Source organism: Daphnia pulicaria, chromosome 1 (genome assembly GCF_021234035.1).
Source record: "Daphnia pulicaria isolate SC F1-1A chromosome 1, SC_F0-13Bv2, whole genome shotgun sequence".
Classification (NCBI taxonomy): Eukaryota; Metazoa; Arthropoda; class Branchiopoda; order Diplostraca; family Daphniidae; genus Daphnia; species Daphnia pulicaria.
The window spans coordinates 36,173,857-36,200,681 of NC_060913.1; the positions used below are offsets into that span (position 1 = coordinate 36,173,857).

At 39.3% G+C, this 26,825-nt stretch overlaps 1 long non-coding RNA gene, 40 other non-coding genes and 2 pseudogenes across 41 annotated transcripts in view; 1 reads left to right on the forward strand and 42 right to left on the reverse strand.

Annotated features, from left to right (window-relative positions):
- Positions 1-8,356, forward strand: part of LOC124312173 — a 74,511-nt gene extending 66,155 nt beyond the window's left edge. Inside the window, exons 2-3 of the long non-coding RNA XR_006910318.1 lie at positions 7,959-8,179; positions 8,306-8,356. This is a non-coding gene — a long non-coding RNA (uncharacterized LOC124312173). The remainder of the gene's footprint in view (positions 1-7,958; positions 8,180-8,305) is intronic.
- Positions 204-326, reverse strand: LOC124322818. The gene has a single exon (XR_006915077.1). It is a non-coding gene; the product is annotated as a U5 spliceosomal RNA (small nuclear RNA).
- Positions 901-1,042, reverse strand: LOC124322623. Its single transcript, XR_006914895.1, has one exon. It is a non-coding gene; the product is annotated as a U4 spliceosomal RNA (small nuclear RNA).
- On the reverse strand, positions 1,447-1,536 carry Trnah-gug. The gene is given in 2 exon segments: positions 1,447-1,481; positions 1,500-1,536. It is a non-coding gene; the product is annotated as a tRNA-His (tRNA).
- On the reverse strand, positions 1,729-1,892 carry LOC124321988. Its single transcript, XR_006914347.1, has one exon. It is a non-coding gene; the product is annotated as a U1 spliceosomal RNA (small nuclear RNA).
- LOC124322180 lies at positions 2,402-2,592 on the reverse strand. The gene has a single exon (XR_006914528.1). It is a non-coding gene; the product is annotated as a U2 spliceosomal RNA (small nuclear RNA).
- LOC124322417 lies at positions 3,103-3,324 on the reverse strand. The gene has a single exon (XR_006914703.1). It is a non-coding gene; the product is annotated as a small nucleolar RNA U3 (small nucleolar RNA).
- On the reverse strand, positions 4,079-4,197 carry LOC124321511. The gene has a single exon (XR_006914266.1). It is a non-coding gene; the product is annotated as a 5S ribosomal RNA (ribosomal RNA).
- LOC124321523 lies at positions 4,946-5,064 on the reverse strand. The gene has a single exon (XR_006914267.1). It is a non-coding gene; the product is annotated as a 5S ribosomal RNA (ribosomal RNA).
- LOC124322819 lies at positions 5,268-5,390 on the reverse strand. Its single transcript, XR_006915078.1, has one exon. It is a non-coding gene; the product is annotated as a U5 spliceosomal RNA (small nuclear RNA).
- Positions 5,965-6,106, reverse strand: LOC124322624. The gene has a single exon (XR_006914896.1). It is a non-coding gene; the product is annotated as a U4 spliceosomal RNA (small nuclear RNA).
- Trnah-gug lies at positions 6,511-6,600 on the reverse strand. The gene is given in 2 exon segments: positions 6,511-6,545; positions 6,564-6,600. It is a non-coding gene; the product is annotated as a tRNA-His (tRNA).
- Positions 6,793-6,956, reverse strand: LOC124321989. The gene has a single exon (XR_006914348.1). It is a non-coding gene; the product is annotated as a U1 spliceosomal RNA (small nuclear RNA).
- On the reverse strand, positions 7,466-7,641 carry LOC124322324 (annotated as a pseudogene).
- Positions 8,357-8,690: 334 nt separating the features above from the next.
- On the reverse strand, positions 8,691-8,828 carry LOC124322368 (annotated as a pseudogene).
- Positions 8,829-9,338: 510 nt separating this feature from the next.
- LOC124322418 lies at positions 9,339-9,560 on the reverse strand. Its single transcript, XR_006914704.1, has one exon. It is a non-coding gene; the product is annotated as a small nucleolar RNA U3 (small nucleolar RNA).
- A 754-nt stretch (positions 9,561-10,314) lies between these two features.
- LOC124321535 lies at positions 10,315-10,433 on the reverse strand. The gene has a single exon (XR_006914268.1). It is a non-coding gene; the product is annotated as a 5S ribosomal RNA (ribosomal RNA).
- Positions 10,434-11,181: 748 nt separating this feature from the next.
- LOC124321546 lies at positions 11,182-11,300 on the reverse strand. Its single transcript, XR_006914269.1, has one exon. It is a non-coding gene; the product is annotated as a 5S ribosomal RNA (ribosomal RNA).
- Positions 11,301-11,503: 203 nt separating this feature from the next.
- On the reverse strand, positions 11,504-11,626 carry LOC124322820. The gene has a single exon (XR_006915079.1). It is a non-coding gene; the product is annotated as a U5 spliceosomal RNA (small nuclear RNA).
- A 574-nt stretch (positions 11,627-12,200) lies between these two features.
- On the reverse strand, positions 12,201-12,342 carry LOC124322762. Its single transcript, XR_006915027.1, has one exon. It is a non-coding gene; the product is annotated as a U4 spliceosomal RNA (small nuclear RNA).
- A 404-nt stretch (positions 12,343-12,746) lies between these two features.
- Trnah-gug lies at positions 12,747-12,836 on the reverse strand. Its single transcript is given in 2 exon segments — positions 12,747-12,781; positions 12,800-12,836. It is a non-coding gene; the product is annotated as a tRNA-His (tRNA).
- A 192-nt stretch (positions 12,837-13,028) lies between these two features.
- LOC124321990 lies at positions 13,029-13,192 on the reverse strand. Its single transcript, XR_006914349.1, has one exon. It is a non-coding gene; the product is annotated as a U1 spliceosomal RNA (small nuclear RNA).
- A 509-nt stretch (positions 13,193-13,701) lies between these two features.
- On the reverse strand, positions 13,702-13,892 carry LOC124322181. Its single transcript, XR_006914529.1, has one exon. It is a non-coding gene; the product is annotated as a U2 spliceosomal RNA (small nuclear RNA).
- Positions 13,893-14,402: 510 nt separating this feature from the next.
- On the reverse strand, positions 14,403-14,624 carry LOC124322419. Its single transcript, XR_006914705.1, has one exon. It is a non-coding gene; the product is annotated as a small nucleolar RNA U3 (small nucleolar RNA).
- A 754-nt stretch (positions 14,625-15,378) lies between these two features.
- LOC124321558 lies at positions 15,379-15,497 on the reverse strand. The gene has a single exon (XR_006914270.1). It is a non-coding gene; the product is annotated as a 5S ribosomal RNA (ribosomal RNA).
- Positions 15,498-16,245: 748 nt separating this feature from the next.
- LOC124321570 lies at positions 16,246-16,364 on the reverse strand. Its single transcript, XR_006914271.1, has one exon. It is a non-coding gene; the product is annotated as a 5S ribosomal RNA (ribosomal RNA).
- Positions 16,365-16,567: 203 nt separating this feature from the next.
- LOC124322821 lies at positions 16,568-16,690 on the reverse strand. The gene has a single exon (XR_006915080.1). It is a non-coding gene; the product is annotated as a U5 spliceosomal RNA (small nuclear RNA).
- A 574-nt stretch (positions 16,691-17,264) lies between these two features.
- Positions 17,265-17,406, reverse strand: LOC124322625. The gene has a single exon (XR_006914897.1). It is a non-coding gene; the product is annotated as a U4 spliceosomal RNA (small nuclear RNA).
- Positions 17,407-17,810: 404 nt separating this feature from the next.
- Positions 17,811-17,900, reverse strand: Trnah-gug. Its single transcript is given in 2 exon segments — positions 17,811-17,845; positions 17,864-17,900. It is a non-coding gene; the product is annotated as a tRNA-His (tRNA).
- A 192-nt stretch (positions 17,901-18,092) lies between these two features.
- LOC124321991 lies at positions 18,093-18,256 on the reverse strand. Its single transcript, XR_006914350.1, has one exon. It is a non-coding gene; the product is annotated as a U1 spliceosomal RNA (small nuclear RNA).
- A 509-nt stretch (positions 18,257-18,765) lies between these two features.
- LOC124322183 lies at positions 18,766-18,956 on the reverse strand. Its single transcript, XR_006914531.1, has one exon. It is a non-coding gene; the product is annotated as a U2 spliceosomal RNA (small nuclear RNA).
- Positions 18,957-19,466: 510 nt separating this feature from the next.
- Positions 19,467-19,688, reverse strand: LOC124322420. Its single transcript, XR_006914706.1, has one exon. It is a non-coding gene; the product is annotated as a small nucleolar RNA U3 (small nucleolar RNA).
- A 754-nt stretch (positions 19,689-20,442) lies between these two features.
- LOC124323069 lies at positions 20,443-20,561 on the reverse strand. The gene has a single exon (XR_006915315.1). It is a non-coding gene; the product is annotated as a 5S ribosomal RNA (ribosomal RNA).
- Positions 20,562-21,309: 748 nt separating this feature from the next.
- On the reverse strand, positions 21,310-21,428 carry LOC124323070. The gene has a single exon (XR_006915316.1). It is a non-coding gene; the product is annotated as a 5S ribosomal RNA (ribosomal RNA).
- Positions 21,429-21,631: 203 nt separating this feature from the next.
- On the reverse strand, positions 21,632-21,754 carry LOC124322822. Its single transcript, XR_006915081.1, has one exon. It is a non-coding gene; the product is annotated as a U5 spliceosomal RNA (small nuclear RNA).
- A 574-nt stretch (positions 21,755-22,328) lies between these two features.
- Positions 22,329-22,470, reverse strand: LOC124322626. The gene has a single exon (XR_006914898.1). It is a non-coding gene; the product is annotated as a U4 spliceosomal RNA (small nuclear RNA).
- Positions 22,471-22,874: 404 nt separating this feature from the next.
- On the reverse strand, positions 22,875-22,964 carry Trnah-gug. Its single transcript is given in 2 exon segments — positions 22,875-22,909; positions 22,928-22,964. It is a non-coding gene; the product is annotated as a tRNA-His (tRNA).
- Positions 22,965-23,156: 192 nt separating this feature from the next.
- On the reverse strand, positions 23,157-23,320 carry LOC124321992. The gene has a single exon (XR_006914351.1). It is a non-coding gene; the product is annotated as a U1 spliceosomal RNA (small nuclear RNA).
- A 509-nt stretch (positions 23,321-23,829) lies between these two features.
- Positions 23,830-24,020, reverse strand: LOC124322184. The gene has a single exon (XR_006914532.1). It is a non-coding gene; the product is annotated as a U2 spliceosomal RNA (small nuclear RNA).
- A 510-nt stretch (positions 24,021-24,530) lies between these two features.
- On the reverse strand, positions 24,531-24,752 carry LOC124322422. The gene has a single exon (XR_006914708.1). It is a non-coding gene; the product is annotated as a small nucleolar RNA U3 (small nucleolar RNA).
- Positions 24,753-25,506: 754 nt separating this feature from the next.
- Positions 25,507-25,625, reverse strand: LOC124321581. Its single transcript, XR_006914272.1, has one exon. It is a non-coding gene; the product is annotated as a 5S ribosomal RNA (ribosomal RNA).
- A 748-nt stretch (positions 25,626-26,373) lies between these two features.
- LOC124321594 lies at positions 26,374-26,492 on the reverse strand. Its single transcript, XR_006914273.1, has one exon. It is a non-coding gene; the product is annotated as a 5S ribosomal RNA (ribosomal RNA).
- A 203-nt stretch (positions 26,493-26,695) lies between these two features.
- LOC124322824 lies at positions 26,696-26,818 on the reverse strand. The gene has a single exon (XR_006915082.1). It is a non-coding gene; the product is annotated as a U5 spliceosomal RNA (small nuclear RNA).
- Between the last annotated feature and the right edge of the window lie 7 nt (positions 26,819-26,825).

The following is a 26,825-nucleotide window of genomic DNA, read 5'->3' on the forward strand; positions in this document are numbered from 1 at the left end:
ATTAAACTAGACGCAATTACCCGACCATATTCGCCTCTAATCTATTACTTGTGCTTGAGATTTATCTTTTTGAAATACACACTAATCTTACCAAAACCACCGAAAAACTATCAGTTTGTCATTTTACAAATGTTGTCAGTATGTAGTAGTAGAATATCTTTGTTTCCGCATACAGACGTTTTTAATTTTTCATTTATTCAAAGTGCCCAATCAGAAGACCGGGCGTTAAAAAAATAAGTCATATAGACTCATCAATGCTCCTAACCACGGAAATCTTTAGTAAAAGGCGAAAGATTTATCCGGGTATTGATTAGAAACCAGAGTAAATAACAGTGGTATGCCTTGTATTTATATTCATTTCAAAATTTTGAAGTGCGCTTGTAAGGTTTTTTTTCGAAACATGCGTTTACATATCAAAATCCTTGTGCAATTCTTTATCAATGGGTACAGTTATTTTAAAGTAAATATCATGTATAAAGCTCGTTAACATGTTTTTGAACGAAACAGTTGTGCGCAGTGTTATTTTTGAAAAAAATGAACGATCTTTATGGTACAAGCCCAACACGTAGGTGGTGGGATCAGATGTTTACCCCGACATTCACCCTACAGCGGTTAACAATTTATTGAACTTCCCCTTTAAACATGGTGGAATCTTTTCACCTTGTCATTTGGAATCACCTTTTCAAATATTTTCCCCGTGTTCACAATGTTCCAACTGACTGATATTAATGGCCTTCAGCGAACGAATTAATCAGCCTTGTCTGACGTGCAATACCAACTAAATGGAAACAAAAATCACTTATACGATTTCACTTTCACCGTTTAATGTTATAAACACACTATGCAACACTCCAATTTTTCTAACTGACTGTAATTTTTTTTTTCTTGTACGCTGAAATGCTCCTGATGGAGCTATCAAAAATTGCCGACGACAAAGATTATTTCACTTCATCGTGGCGGGGTATTGGTTAAAGTTTTCAACTAGCAATAATCACACCTCGGGAGACCCTCATTGGTTATGATATTGCCACTGCGCAAAGCTAAATTATAATCAGAAAAGCAAGTCTACTTAAGCATTTGCTGAATTCGTTCTGCTTGGACGTGTTGGACCAACAATTTCGTTCAGAAATATTCATTTAGATTACCCTAGGCAAATTTTAATTTCCATCTCCCATTGGACTAATACCAACAGGGGACAGTTCATTACATACATGAAATAATTTTTGTCTTAATATCGGGTCAAATACTTGAAATTCTGTAAATGTGTATTTTTCTTCCATACATTTCAACAACTTCCTGCACACACAAAAAAAGGGAGGGGGAATTTCAGGTTTTCATTCCAAATTGTTTTTCACATTATGAACTATTGAAGTGAGCGAGCATTACTTTCCAACCAAACAAAATTTATAGTTAATCTGCGTGTTGACGTGAAAAATCAGTTTTCAGTGCCGTGACCAGGATTCGAACCTGGGTTACTACGGATTCATATCTAGTAGGTACCACAACGTAGGGTCCTAACCACTAGACGATCACGGCCAATCCATTGGCCATGATGATTTATATTAAAGTAGCTAAACATGAATTTCATTACTTTGTTGTTTCTTCCCAGAAAGAAAATCTGATGCTTCGCGTATTCCCAAGCGGTCAACCCTACCGTTTACTAACGGGACCAGATTTAGTTCAACTTCCGGCAGATGACAAGAATTTTTCTTACATTTATAGTGTGTTCAGGGAACGGCGCGAACGCAGTCCCCCACTACCAAAAATTGTACTCCCGAGTTAATCACATTTGGATTAATCGCAAGGGTCAGCCCATCCTTAGTGCAATGGAAAGGCCTCGCCCTGGAGGAACCACCTTGGTGATCATGGTTGCCTCTGAGCCAGGTAAGTATGATTGTGGATGCTTTTTCACTTTTTTTAATACTTTGTATACAGCAGAACAATATTGACAAAGAGTGTTCAAGTATTTGACTGACGTTTAGAGAATACCACCCACTTTCTTTCATCGACTTGAATTACGAACTCGAGAAAAATATAGTAAATAAAGCTCAGTATTTATTTCATGGTCTTGATCTTTGCAAATACTTTTCAAGAAACAAATTGCTTGTTTTTTTTCATTTGGTCGTCCAATTGGCAAATAAGAAAATAAGAAAATCGACTTTTCATATGAAAATACACGCATCTTCATATTTTAAAAAAAAACATCACATCGAAAGATGAACAGTACTAATTAGTTAACACAATCAAGTACGTATTTTTTTATGCTTTTCTTGATATTACGAAAAAAATACAATTAGAAAAAATTACAAACATGTCTACATGACAGTTTTGCAATTATACATGGTCTTTTATTATACGGTGCTAAGACAATTTCTGTTTTATTCAATATGTTCTCCCTCATAGAGGGTGAGCCGATCCCGGAGGTACTGCAATACCGGGTCAACCCGTGGCGGGAGCAGTGCAAGCACTGTATTCCCACCGTATGCCAAAAATCAGTTTAATATTCTGGGGTCCATTTGAACCCGTATCAGATATTAAGCTGATAAGAACAGATACTACACTTTGATCTTAGCCAAAAGGCCGAGAAGCGATAATGTTACAAGGATTACTGCCCAAAATAACCACTGAGGTTCAACACATTTCCGGTGGTGTACGAAGAATACTCATATCACTCAAAACATTCAAGAAATGCTATAAAATATTGAGTTGTTCATTTTTCCAGACGCGACCACTTGATGCTTATAAAGTTCATTTTCATTTGTTTTATTATGCTCATACTGTATTAAGGGAGATACAATTTACGCTGAAGGCGTTGCAAATTTTACTCTCGTTATCACACTAGGTCCTTTTTTTTCAGAATATGGCTTTGCCACGCCACCTGACGACAAAAGCTCTGAACGATAATTAATCATGATTAAATAACAATAACTAAAAGAATGCAATACGATCATAAAGTCATGACACATCCTCAAATTGACCAACCTCACTTTCACAATTTATTTTGCCATACAAGCAGATGATTTAAGGACACGAATACCTGGAATTATTATTAAGATTTATCTCTTTAGATTTTCAAGAATTTAAATTTGTTTTATCATCTCAACCACTCTGAACACGCTAGTTTCCTTCCGCTATTTCACATGGATTTAACGGAAACGGTCCTCAATGACTGTGTTTGATGCTGTCGAGACAGCTACACTCACAGCCTGTTTCACGCTCAGAAACCAGCGTCTTAACTCGTCATCGTGGGTTGAAAGGAGACAAGTTTCTGGTGGGAAACAAGTCAAGATATACTACAGAAATGATCCTGTGAAGTATGATCTTAAATGCAATGTTATTTTGCAGAACTCTAAATAAGGTTTGTACGATCAATGAGCTTTGGCGTAAATTACAGTGCATAGATCGATATTTCGGAATATTAAATTGAGATTTGCAATACTTGACGCACACAGTACATACATTGTCAGGTCTTGCATTTTGTTCATTTATTGAAACACCGAGAAGCTCTTTAATAGTTATAGAACAAGTGACGAGACCAATTTTGGACACAATAAAGAATCCGCGTGCTCATCAAATCAATTTATTACAGTAATGTATTATCGATTGAGAGCCCATTTATCAGCTGGGTGTTTGGCGTGCACCTATAATCCTGCTTCGGGGAGGCTTGGTAGAGTGGATGGCTTGAGTTTAGGAGCCCTGTTTCGTGATACCGCATGTTGATCAGGTGCCCGCACTAAGCTTGACATCAGCATGGATCTGCTAGAGGAATCTAGTAGGTGCAGGTTAGCTAAGGAGGAGCGTAGTGGGTCAGGAGGGAAACCTAGCAGCCAAAAGTTCCCGTGTTCGGCAGTAGTGGGATCGTGCCAGTGAGTGGGCGTCATGCAACAGCCTCAACAAAATAGCCAAACCTCTATCTTTTTTTTTGTCGTTAAAACTACCGAGATCAAACAAACATGCGTTCTACAATATATGGTATCATTAATCAAAGTCCCAGCAATACCCTTTTCAACTAATACCTAAAGAATACATTATATTCCATGTCTCATCTAACTTGGGGAGCAAAAATAAAATTACACCATGCCAACAGCATCCCGTATTCCCAAGCGGTCACCCATCCAAGTACTAACGGGACCCGACATAGCTTAACTTCCGGGAGCTGACGAGACCGGGTGAGTTCTATGTGGTATGGCCGTTGACATCAATTCAGTCGCCATTACCCGACCATATTCGCCTCTAAATCTAGTTCTAATGCTTGCTTACTTTCTGTTCGAAATACACACCAACCTTAGCCAAACAAACGAGGACATATAAGTACATTTGTCAATGGACAACCGAATATAAAATTTGATAATATTTCCAAACGCCACTATTTTTGGCTAACTGTCATTTTTAATTTTCTCGTTCCGGGGATGTCCGATCAATGAGCCAACAATCCAAGTGTCATAAGGCTAACGATTGCTTCCCTTACTTAGCTTGCGTTGCATAAGGATCTCAGAGTCAGAGAGATTAGATAGAGCTGCCCGAAGAAACCACCAACGTACAAGCCTCTCGGCTGTGCCGTGCGCTTCGCGCTTTACTTAGCTTGCGTTGCATAAGGATCTCAGAGCCAGAGAGATTAGATAGAGCTGCCCGAAGAAACCACCAACGTACAAGCCTCTCGGCTGTGCCGTGCGCTTCGCGCACGGCGTTTCAAATATCTTTCAGCAACAAAGAGGTTGGAGGACGTCTAGTAGCCTCTCGGCTGTGCCGTGCGCTTCGCGCACGGCGTTTCAAATATCTTTCAGCAACAAAGAGGTTGGAGGACGTCTAGTAGGCAATATCCAGTAAAAAATACGTTCCTTCCATTTTCAACTAATGCCAAAATAATACATTGTAGTCCATGTAGTATCACCCATCTTGGGAAGCACTTCAATTCAATTGGATTCACAAAAATAAAATAATTCCATGCCAACAGCATCCCGTATTCCCAAGCGGTCACCCATCCAAGTACTAACGGGACCCGACATAGCTTAACTTCCGGGAGCTGACGAGACCGGGTGAGTTCTATGTGGTATGGCCGTTGACATTAAACTAGACGCAATTACCCGACCATATTCGCCTCTAATCTATTACTTGTGCTTGAGATTTATCTTTTTGAAATACACACTAATCTTACCAAAACCACCGAAAAACTATCAGTTTGTCATTTTACAAATGTTGTCAGTATGTAGTAGTAGAATATCTTTGTTTCCGCATACAGACGTTTTTAATTTTTCATTTATTCAAAGTGCCCAATCAGAAGACCGGGCGTTAAAAAAATAAGTCATATAGACTCATCAATGCTCCTAACCACGGAAATCTTTAGTAAAAGGCGAAAGATTTATCCGGGTATTGATTAGAAACCAGAGTAAATAACAGTGGTATGCCTTGTATTTATATTCATTTCAAAATTTTGAAGTGCGCTTGTAAGGTTTTTTTTCGAAACATGCGTTTACATATCAAAATCCTTGTGCAATTCTTTATCAATGGGTACAGTTATTTTAAAGTAAATATCATGTATAAAGCTCGTTAACATGTTTTTGAACGAAACAGTTGTGCGCAGTGTTATTTTTGAAAAAAATGAACGATCTTTATGGTACAAGCCCAACACGTAGGTGGTGGGATCAGATGTTTACCCCGACATTCACCCTACAGCGGTTAACAATTTATTGAACTTCCCCTTTAAACATGGTGGAATCTTTTCACCTTGTCATTTGGAATCACCTTTTCAAATATTTTCCCCGTGTTCACAATGTTCCAACTGACTGATATTAATGGCCTTCAGCGAACGAATTAATCAGCCTTGTCTGACGTGCAATACCAACTAAATGGAAACAAAAATCACTTATACGATTTCACTTTCACCGTTTAATGTTATAAACACACTATGCAACACTCCAATTTTTCTAACTGACTGTAATTTTTTTTTTCTTGTACGCTGAAATGCTCCTGATGGAGCTATCAAAAATTGCCGACGACAAAGATTATTTCACTTCATCGTGGCGGGGTATTGGTTAAAGTTTTCAACTAGCAATAATCACACCTCGGGAGACCCTCATTGGTTATGATATTGCCACTGCGCAAAGCTAAATTATAATCAGAAAAGCAAGTCTACTTAAGCATTTGCTGAATTCGTTCTGCTTGGACGTGTTGGACCAACAATTTCGTTCAGAAATATTCATTTAGATTACCCTAGGCAAATTTTAATTTCCATCTCCCATTGGACTAATACCAACAGGGGACAGTTCATTACATACATGAAATAATTTTTGTCTTAATATCGGGTCAAATACTTGAAATTCTGTAAATGTGTATTTTTCTTCCATACATTTCAACAACTTCCTGCACACACAAAAAAAGGGAGGGGGAATTTCAGGTTTTCATTCCAAATTGTTTTTCACATTATGAACTATTGAAGTGAGCGAGCATTACTTTCCAACCAAACAAAATTTATAGTTAATCTGCGTGTTGACGTGAAAAATCAGTTTTCAGTGCCGTGACCAGGATTCGAACCTGGGTTACTACGGATTCATATCTAGTAGGTACCACAACGTAGGGTCCTAACCACTAGACGATCACGGCCAATCCATTGGCCATGATGATTTATATTAAAGTAGCTAAACATGAATTTCATTACTTTGTTGTTTCTTCCCAGAAAGAAAATCTGATGCTTCGCGTATTCCCAAGCGGTCAACCCTACCGTTTACTAACGGGACCAGATTTAGTTCAACTTCCGGCAGATGACAAGAATTTTTCTTACATTTATAGTGTGTTCAGGGAACGGCGCGAACGCAGTCCCCCACTACCAAAAATTGTACTCCCGAGTTAATCACATTTGGATTAATCGCAAGGGTCAGCCCATCCTTAGTGCAATGGAAAGGCCTCGCCCTGGAGGAACCACCTTGGTGATCATGGTTGCCTCTGAGCCAGGTAAGTATGATTGTGGATGCTTTTTCACTTTGTTTAATACTTTGTATACAGCAGAACAATATTGACAAAGAGTGTTCAAGTATTTGACTGACGTTTAGAGAATACCACCCACTTTCTTTCATCGACTTGAATTACGAACTCGAGCAAAATATAGTAAATAAAGCTCAGTATTTATTTCATGGTCTTGATCTTTGCAAATACTTTTCAAGAAACAAATTGCTTGTTTTTTTTCATTTGGTCGTCCAATTGGCAAATAAGAAAATAAGAAAATCGACTTTTCATATGAAAATACACGCATCTTCATATTTTAAAAAAAAACATCACATCGAAAGATGAACAGTACTAATTAGTTAACACAATCAAGTACGTATTTTTTTATGCTTTTCTTGATATTACGAAAAAAATACAATTAGAAAAAATTACAAACATGTCTACATGACAGTTTTGCAATTATACATGGTCTTTTATTATACGGTGCTAAGACAATTTCTGTTTTATTCAATATGTTCTCCCTCATAGAGGGTGAGCCGATCCCGGAGGTACTGCAATACCGGGTCAACCCGTGGCGGGAGCAGTGCAAGCACTGTATTCCCACCGTATGCCAAAAATCAGTTTAATATTCTGGGGTCCATTTGAACCCGTATCAGATATTAAGCTGATAAGAACAGATTAAATTGTTTATTGACAATGAATTTTTATCTCAGTACATAGGTGGCTACGCCAGAGGGGAAATTTTCATCAAATGACAGGGCATTTGGGAGAAGAGATGCAAAATCGGCTGACAATGCAAGAGAATATGTCTACACAGAGAGAGAGTTGCGAGAGGAGTTTTACTCATCATTATTAAGAGTGAGAAGCTGAAGAAGTAGTAGATCGGTGTGGGAAGTCAACGTTGTGGTACATCCGGCGGAGATTTGGAACCAGGAATCTCGTACGTGTGAAGAGTGGACACTTCCGTTCCACACAGCAGAGATCAAAGGGAACAAAAACAACAGGCATAGCAACAAAAGGTAGAGATAAACAGTAGGGATCGATCAAGAGGGGGGCCAATGGACTTCATGGTGCTTTATCCAGTGTTGAGTTGAGGCATGAGAACTTCCATATCAGTCACGGAAATGAAAACGGACCTCAAAAATTACAGGTGTCAGCAGGCCATCAAGGTAGAGCCATCCAGTTGAAACGGACGGTCAACAGACCATCAAGGAGGAGAAGTGGCAATCCGGTGTGGGAAGTCATCTTTGTGGTACATCCGGCGGAGATTTGGACCCAGGAATCACGTACTTGTGAAGAGTGGACACTTCCGTTCCACACAGCATAGATCAAAGGGAACAAAAACAACAGGGCATAGCAACAAAAGGTAGAGATAAACAGTAGGGATCGATCAAGAGGGGGGCCAATGAGCTTCATGGGGCTGTATCCAGTGTTGAGTTGAGGCATGAGAACTTCCATATCAGTCACGGAAATTAAAACGGACCTCAAAAATTACAGGTGTCAGCAGGCCATCAAGGTAGAGCCATCCAGTTGAAGCGGACGGTCAACAGACCATCAAGGAGGAGAAGTGGCAATCCGGTGTGGGAAGTCATCTTAGTGGTACATCCGGCGGAGATTTGGACCCAGGAATCACGTACTTGTGAAGAGTGGACACTTCCGTTCCACACAGCATAGATCAAAAGGGAACAAAATCAACAGGGTGTAGCATCAAACGGTAGGGACAATCAAATTTCGGTGCAAAATAAGTCACAGTACGGTTACGGAAAAATAAGAGAAGAAGGTGATCGCTTCAAAGATCCGACACTAGAGGCTAAAAGACAAAGTGTAGGGGAATAACTGATAAGAACAGATACTACACTTTTATCTTAGCCAAAAGGCCGAGAAGCGATAATGTTACAAGGATTACTGCCCAAAATAACCACTGAGGTTCAACACATTTCCGGTGGTGTACGAAGAATACTCATATCACTCAAAACATTCAAGAAATGCTATAAAATATTGAGTTGTTCATTTTTCCAGACGCGACCACTTGATGCTTATAAAGTTCATTTTCATTTGTTTTATTATGCTCATACTGTATTAAGGGAGATACAATTTACGCTGAAGGCGTTGCAAATTTTACTCTCGTTATCACACTAGGTCCTTTTTTTTCAGAATATGGCTTTGCCACGCCACCTGACGACAAAAGCTCTGAACGATAATTAATCATGATTAAATAACAATAACTAAAATAATGCAATACGATCATAAAGTCATGACACATCCTCAAATTGACCAACCTCACTTTCACAATTTATTTTGCCATACAAGCAGATGATTTAAGGACACGAATACCTGGAATTATTATTAAGATTTATCTCTTTAGATTTTCAAGAATTTAAATTTGTTTTATCATCTCAACCACTCTGAACACGCTAGTTTCCTTCCGCTATTTCACATGGATTTAACGGAAACGGTCCTCAATGACTGTGTTTGATGCTGTCGAGACAGCTACACTCACAGCCTGTTTCACGCTCAGAAACCAGCGTCTTAACTCGTCATCGTGGGTTGAAAGGAGACAAGTTTCTGGTGGGAAACAAGTCAAGATATACTACAGAAATGATCCTGTGAAGTATGATCTTAAATGCAATGTTATTTTGCAGAACTCTAAATAAGGTTTGTACGATCAATGAGCTTTGGCGTAAATTACAGTGCATAGATCGATATTTCGGAATATTAAATTGAGATTTGCAATACTTGACGCACACAGTACATACATTGTCAGGTCTTGCATTTTGTTCATTTATTGAAACACCGAGAAGCTCTTTAATAGTTATAGAACAAGTGACGAGACCAATTTTGGACACAATAAAGAATCCGCGTGCTCATCAAATCAATTTATTACAGTAATGTATTATCGATTGAGAGCCCATTTATCAGCTGGGTGTTTGGCGTGCACCTATAATCCTGCTTCGGGGAGGCTTGGTAGAGTGGATGGCTTGAGTTTAGGAGCCCTGTTTCGTGATACCGCATGTTGATCAGGTGCCCGCACTAAGCTTGACATCAGCATGGATCTGCTAGAGGAATCTAGTAGGTGCAGGTTAGCTAAGGAGGAGCGTAGTGGGTCAGGAGGGAAACCTAGCAGCCAAAAGTTCCCGTGTTCGGCAGTAGTGGGATCGTGCCAGTGAGTGGGCGTCATGCAACAGCCTCAACAAAATAGCCAAACCTCTATCTTTTTTTTTGTCGTTAAAACTACCGAGATCAAACAAACATGCGTTCTACAATATATGGTATCATTAATCAAAGTCCCAGCAATACCCTTTTCAACTAATACCTAAAGAATACATTATATTCCATGTCTCATCTAACTTGGGGAGCAAAAATAAAATTACACCATGCCAACAGCATCCCGTATTCCCAAGCGGTCACCCATCCAAGTACTAACGGGACCCGACATAGCTTAACTTCCGGGAGCTGACGAGACCGGGTGAGTTCTATGTGGTATGGCCGTTGACATCAATTCAGTCGCCATTACCCGACCATATTCGCCTCTAAATCTAGTTCTAATGCTTGCTTACTTTCTGTTCGAAATACACACCAACCTTAGCCAAACAAACGAGGACATATAAGTACATTTGTCAATGGACAACCGAATATAAAATTTGATAATATTTCCAAACGCCACTATTTTTGGCTAACTGTCATTTTTAATTTTCTCGTTCCGGGGATGTCCGATCAATGAGCCAACAATCCAAGTGTCATAAGGCTAACGATTGCTTCCCTTACTTAGCTTGCGTTGCATAAGGATCTCAGAGTCAGAGAGATTAGATAGAGCTGCCCGAAGAAACCACCAACGTACAAGCCTCTCGGCTGTGCCGTGCGCTTCGCGCTTTACTTAGCTTGCGTTGCATAAGGATCTCAGAGCCAGAGAGATTAGATAGAGCTGCCCGAAGAAACCACCAACGTACAAGCCTCTCGGCTGTGCCGTGCGCTTCGCGCACGGCGTTTCAAATATCTTTCAGCAACAAAGAGGTTGGAGGACGTCTAGTAGCCTCTCGGCTGTGCCGTGCGCTTCGCGCACGGCGTTTCAAATATCTTTCAGCAACAAAGAGGTTGGAGGACGTCTAGTAGGCAATATCCAGTAAAAAATACGTTCCTTCCATTTTCAACTAATGCCAAAATAATACATTGTAGTCCATGTAGTATCACCCATCTTGGGAAGCACTTCAATTCAATTGGATTCACAAAAATAAAATAATTCCATGCCAACAGCATCCCGTATTCCCAAGCGGTCACCCATCCAAGTACTAACGGGACCCGACATAGCTTAACTTCCGGGAGCTGACGAGACCGGGTGAGTTCTATGTGGTATGGCCGTTGACATTAAACTAGACGCAATTACCCGACCATATTCGCCTCTAATCTATTACTTGTGCTTGAGATTTATCTTTTTGAAATACACACTAATCTTACCAAAACCACCGAAAAACTATCAGTTTGTCATTTTACAAATGTTGTCAGTATGTAGTAGTAGAATATCTTTGTTTCCGCATACAGACGTTTTTAATTTTTCATTTATTCAAAGTGCCCAATCAGAAGACCGGGCGTTAAAAAAATAAGTCATATAGACTCATCAATGCTCCTAACCACGGAAATCTTTAGTAAAAGGCGAAAGATTTATCCGGGTATTGATTAGAAACCAGAGTAAATAACAGTGGTATGCCTTGTATTTATATTCATTTCAAAATTTTGAAGTGCGCTTGTAAGGTTTTTTTTCGAAACATGCGTTTACATATCAAAATCCTTGTGCAATTCTTTATCAATGGGTACAGTTATTTTAAAGTAAATATCATGTATAAAGCTCGTTAACATGTTTTTGAACGAAACAGTTGTGCGCAGTGTTATTTTTGAAAAAAATGAACGATCTTTATGGTACAAGCCCAACACGTAGGTGGTGGGATCAGATGTTTACCCCGACATTCACCCTACAGCGGTTAACAATTTATTGAACTTCCCCTTTAAACATGGTGGAATCTTTTCACCTTGTCATTTGGAATCACCTTTTCAAATATTTTCCCCGTGTTCACAATGTTCCAACTGACTGATATTAATGGCCTTCAGCGAACGAATTAATCAGCCTTGTCTGACGTGCAATACCAACTAAATGGAAACAAAAATCACTTATACGATTTCACTTTCACCGTTTAATGTTATAAACACACTATGCAACACTCCAATTTTTCTAACTGACTGTAATTTTTTTTTTCTTGTACGCTGAAATGCTCCTGATGGAGCTATCAAAAATTGCCGACGACAAAGATTATTTCACTTCATCGTGGCGGGATATTGGTTAAAGTTTTCAACTAGCAATAATCACACCTCGGGAGACCCTCATTGGTTATGATATTGCCACTGCGCAAAGCTAAATTATAATCAGAAAAGCAAGTCTACTTAAGCATTTGCTGAATTCGTTCTGCTTGGACGTGTTGGACCAACAATTTCGTTCAGAAATATTCATTTAGATTACCCTAGGCAAATTTTAATTTCCATCTCCCATTGGACTAATACCAACAGGGGACAGTTCATTACATACATGAAATAATTTTTGTCTTAATATCGGGTCAAATACTTGAAATTCTGTAAATGTGTATTTTTCTTCCATACATTTCAACAACTTCCTGCACACACAAAAAAAGGGAGGGGGAATTTCAGGTTTTCATTCCAAATTGTTTTTCACATTATGAACTATTGAAGTGAGCGAGCATTACTTTCCAACCAAACAAAATTTATAGTTAATCTGCGTGTTGACGTGAAAAATCAGTTTTCAGTGCCGTGACCAGGATTCGAACCTGGGTTACTACGGATTCATATCTAGTAGGTACCACAACGTAGGGTCCTAACCACTAGACGATCACGGCCAATCCATTGGCCATGATGATTTATATTAAAGTAGCTAAACATGAATTTCATTACTTTGTTGTTTCTTCCCAGAAAGAAAATCTGATGCTTCGCGTATTCCCAAGCGGTCAACCCTACCGTTTACTAACGGGACCAGATTTAGTTCAACTTCCGGCAGATGACAAGAATTTTTCTTACATTTATAGTGTGTTCAGGGAACGGCGCGAACGCAGTCCCCCACTACCAAAAATTGTACTCCCGAGTTAATCACATTTGGATTAATCGCAAGGGTCAGCCCATCCTTAGTGCAATGGAAAGGCCTCGCCCTGGAGGAACCACCTTGGTGATCATGGTTGCCTCTGAGCCAGGTAAGTATGATTGTGGATGCTTTTTCACTTTGTTTAATACTTTGTATACAGCAGAACAATATTGACAAAGAGTGTTCAAGTATTTGACTGACGTTTAGAGAATACCACCCACTTTCTTTCATCGACTTGAATTACGAACTCGAGCAAAATATAGTAAATAAAGCTCAGTATTTATTTCATGGTCTTGATCTTTGCAAATACTTTTCAAGAAACAAATTGCTTGTTTTTTTTCATTTGGTCGTCCAATTGGCAAATAAGAAAATAAGAAAATCGACTTTTCATATGAAAATACACGCATCTTCATATTTTAAAAAAAAACATCACATCGAAAGATGAACAGTACTAATTAGTTAACACAATCAAGTACGTATTTTTTTATGCTTTTCTTGATATTACGAAAAAAATACAATTAGAAAAAATTACAAACATGTCTACATGACAGTTTTGCAATTATACATGGTCTTTTATTATACGGTGCTAAGACAATTTCTGTTTTATTCAATATGTTCTCCCTCATAGAGGGTGAGCCGATCCCGGAGGTACTGCAATACCGGGTCAACCCGTGGCGGGAGCAGTGCAAGCACTGTATTCCCACCGTATGCCAAAAATCAGTTTAATATTCTGGGGTCCATTTGAACCCGTATCAGATATTAAGCTGATAAGAACAGATACTACACTTTGATCTTAGCCAAAAGGCCGAGAAGCGATAATGTTACAAGGATTACTGCCCAAAATAACCACTGAGGTTCAACACATTTCCGGTGGTGTACGAAGAATACTCATATCACTCAAAACATTCAAGAAATGCTATAAAATATTGAGTTGTTCATTTTTCCAGACGCGACCACTTGATGCTTATAAAGTTCATTTTCATTTGTTTTATTATGCTCATACTGTATTAAGGGAGATACAATTTACGCTGAAGGCGTTGCAAATTTTACTCTCGTTATCACACTAGGTCCTTTTTTTTCAGAATATGGCTTTGCCACGCCACCTGACGACAAAAGCTCTGAACGATAATTAATCATGATTAAATAACAATAACTAAAAGAATGCAATACGATCATAAAGTCATGACACATCCTCAAATTGACCAACCTCACTTTCACAATTTATTTTGCCATACAAGCAGATGATTTAAGGACACGAATACCTGGAATTATTATTAAGATTTATCTCTTTAGATTTTCAAGAATTTAAATTTGTTTTATCATCTCAACCACTCTGAACACGCTAGTTTCCTTCCGCTATTTCACATGGATTTAACGGAAACGGTCCTCAATGACTGTGTTTGATGCTGTCGAGACAGCTACACTCACAGCCTGTTTCACGCTCAGAAACCAGCGTCTTAACTCGTCATCGTGGGTTGAAAGGAGACAAGTTTCTGGTGGGAAACAAGTCAAGATATACTACAGAAATGATCCTGTGAAGTATGATCTTAAATGCAATGTTATTTTGCAGAACTCTAAATAAGGTTTGTACGATCAATGAGCTTTGGCGTAAATTACAGTGCATAGATCGATATTTCGGAATATTAAATTGAGATTTGCAATACTTGACGCACACAGTACATACATTGTCAGGTCTTGCATTTTGTTCATTTATTGAAACACCGAGAAGCTCTTTAATAGTTATAGAACAAGTGACGAGACCAATTTTGGACACAATAAAGAATCCGCGTGCTCATCAAATCAATTTATTACAGTAATGTATTATCGATTGAGAGCCCATTTATCAGCTGGGTGTTTGGCGTGCACCTATAATCCTGCTTCGGGGAGGCTTGGTAGAGTGGATGGCTTGAGTTTAGGAGCCCTGTTTCGTGATACCGCATGTTGATCAGGTGCCCGCACTAAGCTTGACATCAGCATGGATCTGCTAGAGGAATCTAGTAGGTGCAGGTTAGCTAAGGAGGAGCGTAGTGGGTCAGGAGGGAAACCTAGCAGCCAAAAGTTCCCGTGTTCGGCAGTAGTGGGATCGTGCCAGTGAGTGGGCGTCATGCAACAGCCTCAACAAAATAGCCAAACCTCTATCTTTTTTTTTGTCGTTAAAACTACCGAGATCAAACAAACATGCGTTCTACAATATATGGTATCATTAATCAAAGTCCCAGCAATACCCTTTTCAACTAATACCTAAAGAATACATTATATTCCATGTCTCATCTAACTTGGGGAGCAAAAATAAAATTACACCATGCCAACAGCATCCCGTATTCCCAAGCGGTCACCCATCCAAGTACTAACGGGACCCGACATAGCTTAACTTCCGGGAGCTGACGAGACCGGGTGAGTTCTATGTGGTATGGCCGTTGACATCAATTCAGTCGCCATTACCCGACCATATTCGCCTCTAAATCTAGTTCTAATGCTTGCTTACTTTCTGTTCGAAATACACACCAACCTTAGCCAAACAAACGAGGACATATAAGTACATTTGTCAATGGACAACCGAATATAAAATTTGATAATATTTCCAAACGCCACTATTTTTGGCTAACTGTCATTTTTAATTTTCTCGTTCCGGGGATGTCCGATCAATGAGCCAACAATCCAAGTGTCATAAGGCTAACGATTGCTTCCCTTACTTAGCTTGCGTTGCATAAGGATCTCAGAGTCAGAGAGATTAGATAGAGCTGCCCGAAGAAACCACCAACGTACAAGCCTCTCGGCTGTGCCGTGCGCTTCGCGCTTTACTTAGCTTGCGTTGCATAAGGATCTCAGAGCCAGAGAGATTAGATAGAGCTGCCCGAAGAAACCACCAACGTACAAGCCTCTCGGCTGTGCCGTGCGCTTCGCGCACGGCGTTTCAAATATCTTTCAGCAACAAAGAGGTTGGAGGACGTCTAGTAGCCTCTCGGCTGTGCCGTGCGCTTCGCGCACGGCGTTTCAAATATCTTTCAGCAACAAAGAGGTTGGAGGACGTCTAGTAGGCAATATCCAGTAAAAAATACGTTCCTTCCATTTTCAACTAATGCCAAAATAATACATTGTAGTCCATGTAGTATCACCCATCTTGGGAAGCACTTCAATTCAATTGGATTCACAAAAATAAAATAATTCCATGCCAACAGCATCCCGTATTCCCAAGCGGTCACCCATCCAAGTACTAACGGGACCCGACATAGCTTAACTTCCGGGAGCTGACGAGACCGGGTGAGTTCTATGTGGTATGGCCGTTGACATTAAACTAGACGCAATTACCCGACCATATTCGCCTCTAATCTATTACTTGTGCTTGAGATTTATCTTTTTGAAATACACACTAATCTTACCAAAACCACCGAAAAACTATCAGTTTGTCATTTTACAAATGTTGTCAGTATGTAGTAGTAGAATATCTTTGTTTCCGCATACAGACGTTTTTAATTTTTCATTTATTCAAAGTGCCCAATCAGAAGACCGGGCGTTAAAAAAATAAGTCATATAGACTCATCAATGCTCCTAACCACGGAAATCTTTAGTAAAAGGCGAAAGATTTATCCGGGTATTGATTAGAAACCAGAGTAAATAACAGTGGTATGCCTTGTATTTATATTCATTTCAAAATTTTGAAGTGCGCTTGTAAGGTTTTTTTTCGAAACATGCGTTTACATATCAAAATCCTTGTGCAATTCTTTATCAATGGGTACAGTTATTTTAAAGTAAATATCATGTATAAAGCTCGTTAACATGTTTTTGAACGAAACAGTTGTGCGCAGTGTTATTTTTGAAAAAAATGAACGATCTTTATGGTACAAGCCCAACACGTAGGTGGTGGGATCAGATGTTTACCCCGACATTCACCCTACAGCGGTTAACAATTTATTGAACTTCCCCTTTAAACATGGTGGAATCTTTTCACCTTGTCATTTGGAATCACCTTTTCAAATATTTTCCCCGTGTTCACAATGTTCCAACTGACTGATATTAATGGCCTTCAGCGAACGAATTAATCAGCCTTGTCTGACGTGCAATACCAACTAAATGGAAACAAAAATCACTTATACGATTTCACTTTCACCGTTTAATGTTATAAACACACTATGCAACACTCCAATTTTTCTAACTGACTGTAATTTTTTTTTTCTTGTACGCTGAAATGCTCCTGATGGAGCTATCAAAAATTGCCGACGACAAAGATTATTTCACTTCATCGTGGCGGGGTATTGGTTAAAGTTTTCAACTAGCAATAATCACACCTCGGGAGACCCTCATTGGTTATGATATTGCCACTGCGCAAAGCTAAATTATAATCAGAAAAGCAAGTCTACTTAAGCATTTGCTGAATTCGTTCTGCTTGGACGTGTTGGACCAACAATTTCGTTCAGAAATATTCATTTAGATTACCCTAGGCAAATTTTAATTTCCATCTCCCATTGGACTAATACCAACAGGGGACAGTTCATTACATACATGAAATAATTTTTGTCTTAATATCGGGTCAAATACTTGAAATTCTGTAAATGTGTATTTTTCTTCCATACATTTCAACAACTTCCTGCACACACAAAAAAAGGGAGGGGGAATTTCAGGTTTTCATTCCAAATTGTTTTTCACATTATGAACTATTGAAGTGAGCGAGCATTACTTTCCAACCAAACAAAATTTATAGTTAATCTGCGTGTTGACGTGAAAAATCAGTTTTCAGTGCCGTGACCAGGATTCGAACCTGGGTTACTACGGATTCATATCTAGTAGGTACCACAACGTAGGGTCCTAACCACTAGACGATCACGGCCAATCCATTGGCCATGATGATTTATATTAAAGTAGCTAAACATGAATTTCATTACTTTGTTGTTTCTTCCCAGAAAGAAAATCTGATGCTTCGCGTATTCCCAAGCGGTCAACCCTACCGTTTACTAACGGGACCAGATTTAGTTCAACTTCCGGCAGATGACAAGAATTTTTCTTACATTTATAGTGTGTTCAGGGAACGGCGCGAACGCAGTCCCCCACTACCAAAAATTGTACTCCCGAGTTAATCACATTTGGATTAATCGCAAGGGTCAGCCCATCCTTAGTGCAATGGAAAGGCCTCGCCCTGGAGGAACCACCTTGGTGATCATGGTTGCCTCTGAGCCAGGTAAGTATGATTGTGGATGCTTTTTCACTTTGTTTAATACTTTGTATACAGCAGAACAATATTGACAAAGAGTGTTCAAGTATTTGACTGACGTTTAGAGAATACCACCCACTTTCTTTCATCGACTTGAATTACGAACTCGAGCAAAATATAGTAAATAAAGCTCAGTATTTATTTCATGGTCTTGATCTTTGCAAATACTTTTCAAGAAACAAATTGCTTGTTTTTTTTCATTTGGTCGTCCAATTGGCAAATAAGAAAATAAGAAAATCGACTTTTCATATGAAAATACACGCATCTTCATATTTTAAAAAAAAACATCACATCGAAAGATGAACAGTACTAATTAGTTAACACAATCAAGTACGTATTTTTTTATGCTTTTCTTGATATTACGAAAAAAATACAATTAGAAAAAATTACAAACATGTCTACATGACAGTTTTGCAATTATACATGGTCTTTTATTATACGGTGCTAAGACAATTTCTGTTTTATTCAATATGTTCTCCCTCATAGAGGGTGAGCCGATCCCGGAGGTACTGCAATACCGGGTCAACCCGTGGCGGGAGCAGTGCAAGCACTGTATTCCCACCGTATGCCAAAAATCAGTTTAATATTCTGGGGTCCATTTGAACCCGTATCAGATATTAAGCTGATAAGAACAGATACTACACTTTGATCTTAGCCAAAAGGCCGAGAAGCGATAATGTTACAAGGATTACTGCCCAAAATAACCACTGAGGTTCAACACATTTCCGGTGGTGTACGAAGAATACTCATATCACTCAAAACATTCAAGAAATGCTATAAAATATTGAGTTGTTCATTTTTCCAGACGCGACCACTTGATGCTTATAAAGTTCATTTTCATTTGTTTTATTATGCTCATACTGTATTAAGGGAGATACAATTTACGCTGAAGGCGTTGCAAATTTTACTCTCGTTATCACACTAGGTCCTTTTTTTTCAGAATATGGCTTTGCCACGCCACCTGACGACAAAAGCTCTGAACGATAATTAATCATGATTAAATAACAATAACTAAAAGAATGCAATACGATCATAAAGTCATGACACATCCTCAAATTGACCAACCTCACTTTCACAATTTATTTTGCCATACAAGCAGATGATTTAAGGACACGAATACCTGGAATTATTATTAAGATTTATCTCTTTAGATTTTCAAGAATTTAAATTTGTTTTATCATCTCAACCACTCTGAACACGCTAGTTTCCTTCCGCTATTTCACATGGATTTAACGGAAACGGTCCTCAATGACTGTGTTTGATGCTGTCGAGACAGCTACACTCACAGCCTGTTTCACGCTCAGAAACCAGCGTCTTAACTCGTCATCGTGGGTTGAAAGGAGACAAGTTTCTGGTGGGAAACAAGTCAAGATATACTACAGAAATGATCCTGTGAAGTATGATCTTAAATGCAATGTTATTTTGCAGAACTCTAAATAAGGTTTGTACGATCAATGAGCTTTGGCGTAAATTACAGTGCATAGATCGATATTTCGGAATATTAAATTGAGATTTGCAATACTTGACGCACACAGTACATACATTGTCAGGTCTTGCATTTTGTTCATTTATTGAAACACCGAGAAGCTCTTTAATAGTTATAGAACAAGTGACGAGACCAATTTTGGACACAATAAAGAATCCGCGTGCTCATCAAATCAATTTATTACAGTAATGTATTATCGATTGAGAGCCCATTTATCAGCTGGGTGTTTGGCGTGCACCTATAATCCTGCTTCGGGGAGGCTTGGTAGAGTGGATGGCTTGAGTTTAGGAGCCCTGTTTCGTGATACCGCATGTTGATCAGGTGCCCGCACTAAGCTTGACATCAGCATGGATCTGCTAGAGGAATCTAGTAGGTGCAGGTTAGCTAAGGAGGAGCGTAGTGGGTCAGGAGGGAAACCTAGCAGCCAAAAGTTCCCGTGTTCGGCAGTAGTGGGATCGTGCCAGTGAGTGGGCGTCATGCAACAGCCTCAACAAAATAGCCAAACCTCTATCTTTTTTTTTGTCGTTAAAACTACCGAGATCAAACAAACATGCGTTCTACAATATATGGTATCATTAATCAAAGTCCCAGCAATACCCTTTTCAACTAATACCTAAAGAATACATTATATTCCATGTCTCATCTAACTTGGGGAGCAAAAATAAAATTACACCATGCCAACAGCATCCCGTATTCCCAAGCGGTCACCCATCCAAGTACTAACGGGACCCGACATAGCTTAACTTCCGGGAGCTGAGGAGACCGGGTGAGTTCTATGTGGTATGGCCGTTGACATCAATTCAGTCGCCATTACCCGACCATATTCGCCTCTAAATCTAGTTCTAATGCTTGCTTACTTTCTGTTCGAAATACACACCAACCTTAGCCAAACAAACGAGGACATATAAGTACATTTGTCAATGGACAACCGAATATAAAATTTGATAATATTTCCAAACGCCACTATTTTTGGCTAACTGTCATTTTTAATTTTCTCGTTCCGGGGATGTCCGATCAATGAGCCAACAATCCAAGTGTCATAAGGCTAACGATTGCTTCCCTTACTTAGCTTGCGTTGCATAAGGATCTCAGAGTCAGAGAGATTAGATAGAGCTGCCCGAAGAAACCACCAACGTACAAGCCTCTCGGCTGTGCCGTGCGCTTCGCGCTTTACTTAGCTTGCGTTGCATAAGGATCTCAGAGCCAGAGAGATTAGATAGAGCTGCCCGAAGAAACCACCAACGTACAAGCCTCTCGGCTGTGCCGTGCGCTTCGCGCACGGCGTTTCAAATATCTTTCAGCAACAAAGAGGTTGGAGGACGTCTAGTAGCCTCTCGGCTGTGCCGTGCGCTTCGCGCACGGCGTTTCAAATATCTTTCAGCAACAAAGAGGTTGGAGGACGTCTAGTAGGCAATATCCAGTAAAAAATACGTTCCTTCCATTTTCAACTAATGCCAAAATAATACATTGTAGTCCATGTAGTATCACCCATCTTGGGAAGCACTTCAATTCAATTGGATTCACAAAAATAAAATAATTCCATGCCAACAGCATCCCGTATTCCCAAGCGGTCACCCATCCAAGTACTAACGGGACCCGACATAGCTTTACTTCCGGGAGCTGACGAGACCGGGTGAGTTCTATGTGGTATGGCCGTTGACATTAAACTAGACGCAATTACCCGACCATATTCGCCTCTAATCTATTACTTGTGCTTGAGATTTATCTTTTTGAAATACACACTAATCTTACCAAAACCACCGAAAAACTATCAGTTTGTCATTTTACAAATGTTGTCAGTATGTAGTAGTAGAATATCTTTGTTTCCGCATACAGACGTTTTTAATTTTTCATTTATTCAAAGTGCCCAATCAGAAGACCGGGCGTTAAAAAAATAAGTCATATAGACTCATCAATGCTCCTAACCACGGAAATCTTTAGTAAAAGGCGAAAGATTTATCCGGGTATTGATTAGAAACCAGAGTAAATAACAGTGGTATGCCTTGTATTTATATTCATTTCAAAATTTTGAAGTGCGCTTGTAAGGTTTTTTTTCGAAACATGCGTTTACATATCAAAATCCTTGTGCAATTCTTTATCAATGGGTACAGTTATTTTAAAGTAAATATCATGTATAAAGCTCGTTAACATGTTTTTGAACGAAACAGTTGTGCGCAGTGTTATTTTTGAAAAAAATGAACGATCTTTATGGTACAAGCCCAACACGTAGGTGGTGGGATCAGATGTTTACCCCGACATTCACCCTACAGCGGTTAACAATTTATTGAACTTCCCCTTTAAACATGGTGGAATCTTTTCACCTTGTCATTTGGAATCACCTTTTCAAATATTTTCCCCGTGTTCACAATGTTCCAACTGACTGATATTAATGGCCTTCAGCGAACGAATTAATCAGCCTTGTCTGACGTGCAATACCAACTAAATGGAAACAAAAATCACTTATACGATTTCACTTTCACCGTTTAATGTTATAAACACACTATGCAACACTCCAATTTTTCTAACTGACTGTAATTTTTTTTTTCTTGTACGCTGAAATGCTCCTGATGGAGCTATCAAAAATTGCCGACGACAAAGATTATTTCACTTCATCGTGGCGGGGTATTGGTTAAAGTTTTCAACTAGCAATAATCACACCTCGGGAGACCCTCATTGGTTATGATATTGCCACTGCGCAAAGCTAAATTATAATCAGAAAAGCAAGTCTACTTAAGCATTTGCTGAATTCGTTCTGCTTGGACGTGTTGGACCAACAATTTCGTTCAGAAATATTCATTTAGATTACCCTAGGCAAATTTTAATTTCCATCTCCCATTGGACTAATACCAACAGGGGACAGTTCATTACATACATGAAATAATTTTTGTCTTAATATCGGGTCAAATACTTGAAATTCTGTAAATGTGTATTTTTCTTCCATACATTTCAACAACTTCCTGCACACACAAAAAAAGGGAGGGGGAATTTCAGGTTTTCATTCCAAATTGTTTTTCACATTATGAACTATTGAAGTGAGCGAGCATTACTTTCCAACCAAACAAAATTTATAGTTAATCTGCGTGTTGACGTGAAAAATCAGTTTTCAGTGCCGTGACCAGGATTCGAACCTGGGTTACTACGGATTCATATCTAGTAGGTACCACAACGTAGGGTCCTAACCACTAGACGATCACGGCCAATCCATTGGCCATGATGATTTATATTAAAGTAGCTAAACATGAATTTCATTACTTTGTTGTTTCTTCCCAGAAAGAAAATCTGATGCTTCGCGTATTCCCAAGCGGTCAACCCTACCGTTTACTAACGGGACCAGATTTAGTTCAACTTCCGGCAGATGACAAGAATTTTTCTTACATTTATAGTGTGTTCAGGGAACGGCGCGAACGCAGTCCCCCACTACCAAAAATTGTACTCCCGAGTTAATCACATTTGGATTAATCGCAAGGGTCAGCCCATCCTTAGTGCAATGGAAAGGCCTCGCCCTGGAGGAACCACCTTGGTGATCATGGTTGCCTCTGAGCCAGGTAAGTATGATTGTGGATGCTTTTTCACTTTGTTTAATACTTTGTATACAGCAGAACAATATTGACAAAGAGTGTTCAAGTATTTGACTGACGTTTAGAGAATACCACCCACTTTCTTTCATCGACTTGAATTACGAACTCGAGCAAAATATAGTAAATAAAGCTCAGTATTTATTTCATGGTCTTGATCTTTGCAAATACTTTTCAAGAAACAAATTGCTTGTTTTTTTTCATTTGGTCGTCCAATTGGCAAATAAGAAAATAAGAAAATCGACTTTTCATATGAAAATACACGCATCTTCATATTTAAAAAAAAAACATCACATCGAAAGATGAACAGTACTAATTAGTTAACACAATCAAGTACGTATTTTTTTATGCTTTTCTTGATATTACGAAAAAAATACAATTAGAAAAAATTACAAACATGTCTACATGACAGTTTTGCAATTATACATGGTCTTTTATTATACGGTGCTAAGACAATTTCTGTTTTATTCAATATGTTCTCCCTCATAGAGGGTGAGCCGATCCCGGAGGTACTGCAATACCGGGTCAACCCGTGGCGGGAGCAGTGCAAGCACTGTATTCCCACCGTATGCCAAAAATCAGTTTAATATTCTGGGGTCCATTTGAACCCGTATCAGATATTAAGCTGATAAGAACAGATACTACACTTTGATCTTAGCCAAAAGGCCGAGAAGCGATAATGTTACAAGGATTACTGCCCAAAATAACCACTGAGGTTCAACACATTTCCGGTGGTGTACGAAGAATACTCATATCACTCAAAACATTCAAGAAATGCTATAAAATATTGAGTTGTTCATTTTTCCAGACGCGACCACTTGATGCTTATAAAGTTCATTTTCATTTGTTTTATTATGCTCATACTGTATTAAGGGAGATACAATTTACGCTGAAGGCGTTGCAAATTTTACTCTCGTTATCACACTAGGTCCTTTTTTTTCAGAATATGGCTTTGCCACGCCACCTGACGACAAAAGCTCTGAACGATAATTAATCATGATTAAATAACAATAACTAAAAGAATGCAATACGATCATAAAGTCATGACACATCCTCAAATTGACCAACCTCACTTTCACAATTTATTTTGCCATACAAGCAGATGATTTAAGGACACGAATACCTGGAATTATTATTAAGATTTATCTCTTTAGATTTTCAAGAATTTAAATTTGTTTTATCATCTCAACCACTCTGAACACGCTAGTTTCCTTCCGCTATTTCACATGGATTTAACGGAAACGGTCCTCAATGACTGTGTTTGATGCTGTCGAGACAGCTACACTCACAGCCTGTTTCACGCTCAGAAACCAGCGTCTTAACTCGTCATCGTGGGTTGAAAGGAGACAAGTTTCTGGTGGGAAACAAGTCAAGATATACTACAGAAATGATCCTGTGAAGTATGATCTTAAATGCAATGTTATTTTGCAGAACTCTAAATAAGGTTTGTACGATCAATGAGCTTTGGCGTAAATTACAGTGCATAGATCGATATTTCGGAATATTAAATTGAGATTTGCAATACTTGACGCACACAGTACATACATTGTCAGGTCTTGCATTTTGTTCATTTATTGAAACACCGAGAAGCTCTTTAATAGTTATAGAACAAGTGACGAGACCAATTTTGGACACAATAAAGAATCCGCGTGCTCATCAAATCAATTTATTACAGTAATGTATTATCGATTGAGAGCCCATTTATCAGCTGGGTGTTTGGCGTGCACCTATAATCCTGCTTCGGGGAGGCTTGGTAGAGTGGATGGCTTGAGTTTAGGAGCCCTGTTTCGTGATACCGCATGTTGATCAGGTGCCCGCACTAAGCTTGACATCAGCATGGATCTGCTAGAGGAATCTAGTAGGTGCAGGTTAGCTAAGGAGGAGCGTAGTGGGTCAGGAGGGAAACCTAGCAGCCAAAAGTTCCCGTGTTCGGCAGTAGTGGGATCGTGCCAGTGAGTGGGCGTCATGCAACAGCCTCAACAAAATAGCCAAACCTCTATCTTTTTTTTTGTCGTTAAAACTACCGAGATCAAACAAACATGCGTTCTACAATATATGGTATCATTAATCAAAGTCCCAGCAATACCCTTTTCAACTAATACCTAAAGAATACATTATATTCCATGTCTCATCTAACTTGGGGAGCAAAAATAAAATTACACCATGCCAACAGCATCCCGTATTCCCAAGCGGTCACCCATCCAAGTACTAACGGGACCCGACATAGCTTAACTTCCGGGAGCTGACGAGACCGGGTGAGTTCTATGTGGTATGGCCGTTGACATCAATTCAGTCGCCATTACCCGACCATATTCGCCTCTAAATCTAGTTCTAATGCTTGCTTACTTTCTGTTCGAAATACACACCAACCTTAGCCAAACAAACGAGGACATATAAGTACATTTGTCAATGGACAACCGAATATAAAATTTGATAATATTTCCAAACGCCACTATTTTTGGCTAACTGTCATTTTTAATTTTCTCGTTCCGGGGATGTCCGATCAATGAGCCAACAATCCAAGTGTCATAAGGCTAACGATTGCTTCCCTTACTTAGCTTGCGTTGCATAAGGATCTCAGAGTCAGAGAGATTAGATAGAGCTGCCCGAAGAAACCACCAACGTACAAGCCTCTCGGCTGTGCCGTGCGCTTCGCGCTTTACTTAGCTTGCGTTGCATAAGGATCTCAGAGCCAGAGAGATTAGATAGAGCTGCCCGAAGAAACCACCAACGTACAAGCCTCTCGGCTGTGCCGTGCGCTTCGCGCACGGCGTTTCAAATATCTTTCAGCAACAAAGAGGTTGGAGGACGTCTAGTAGCCTCTCGGCTGTGCCGTGCGCTTCGCGCACGGCGTTTCAAATATCTTTCAGCAACAAAGAGGTTGGAGGACGTCTAGTAGGCAATATCCAGTAAAAAATACGTTCCTTCCATTTTCAACTAATGCCAAAATAATACATTGTAGTCCATGTAGTATCACCCATCTTGGGAAGCACTTCAATTCAATTGGATTCACAAAAATAAAATAATTCCATGCCAACAGCATCCCGTATTCCCAAGCGGTCACCCATCCAAGTACTAACGGGACCCGACATAGCTTAACTTCCGGGAGCTGACGAGACCGGGTGAGTTCTATGTGGTATGGCCGTTGACATTAAACTAGACGCAATTACCCGACCATATTCGCCTCTAATCTATTACTTGTGCTTGAGATTTATCTTTTTGAAATACACACTAATCTTACCAAAACCACCGAAAAACTATCAGTTTGTCATTTTACAAATGTTGTCAGTATGTAGTAGTAGAATATCTTTGTTTCCGCATACAGACGTTTTTAATTTTTCATTTATTCAAAGTGCCCAATCAGAAGACCGGGCGTTAAAAAAATAAGTCATATAGACTCATCAATGCTCCTAACCACGGAAATCTTTAGTAAAAGGCGAAAGATTTATCCGGGTATTGATTAGAAACCAGAGTAAATAACAG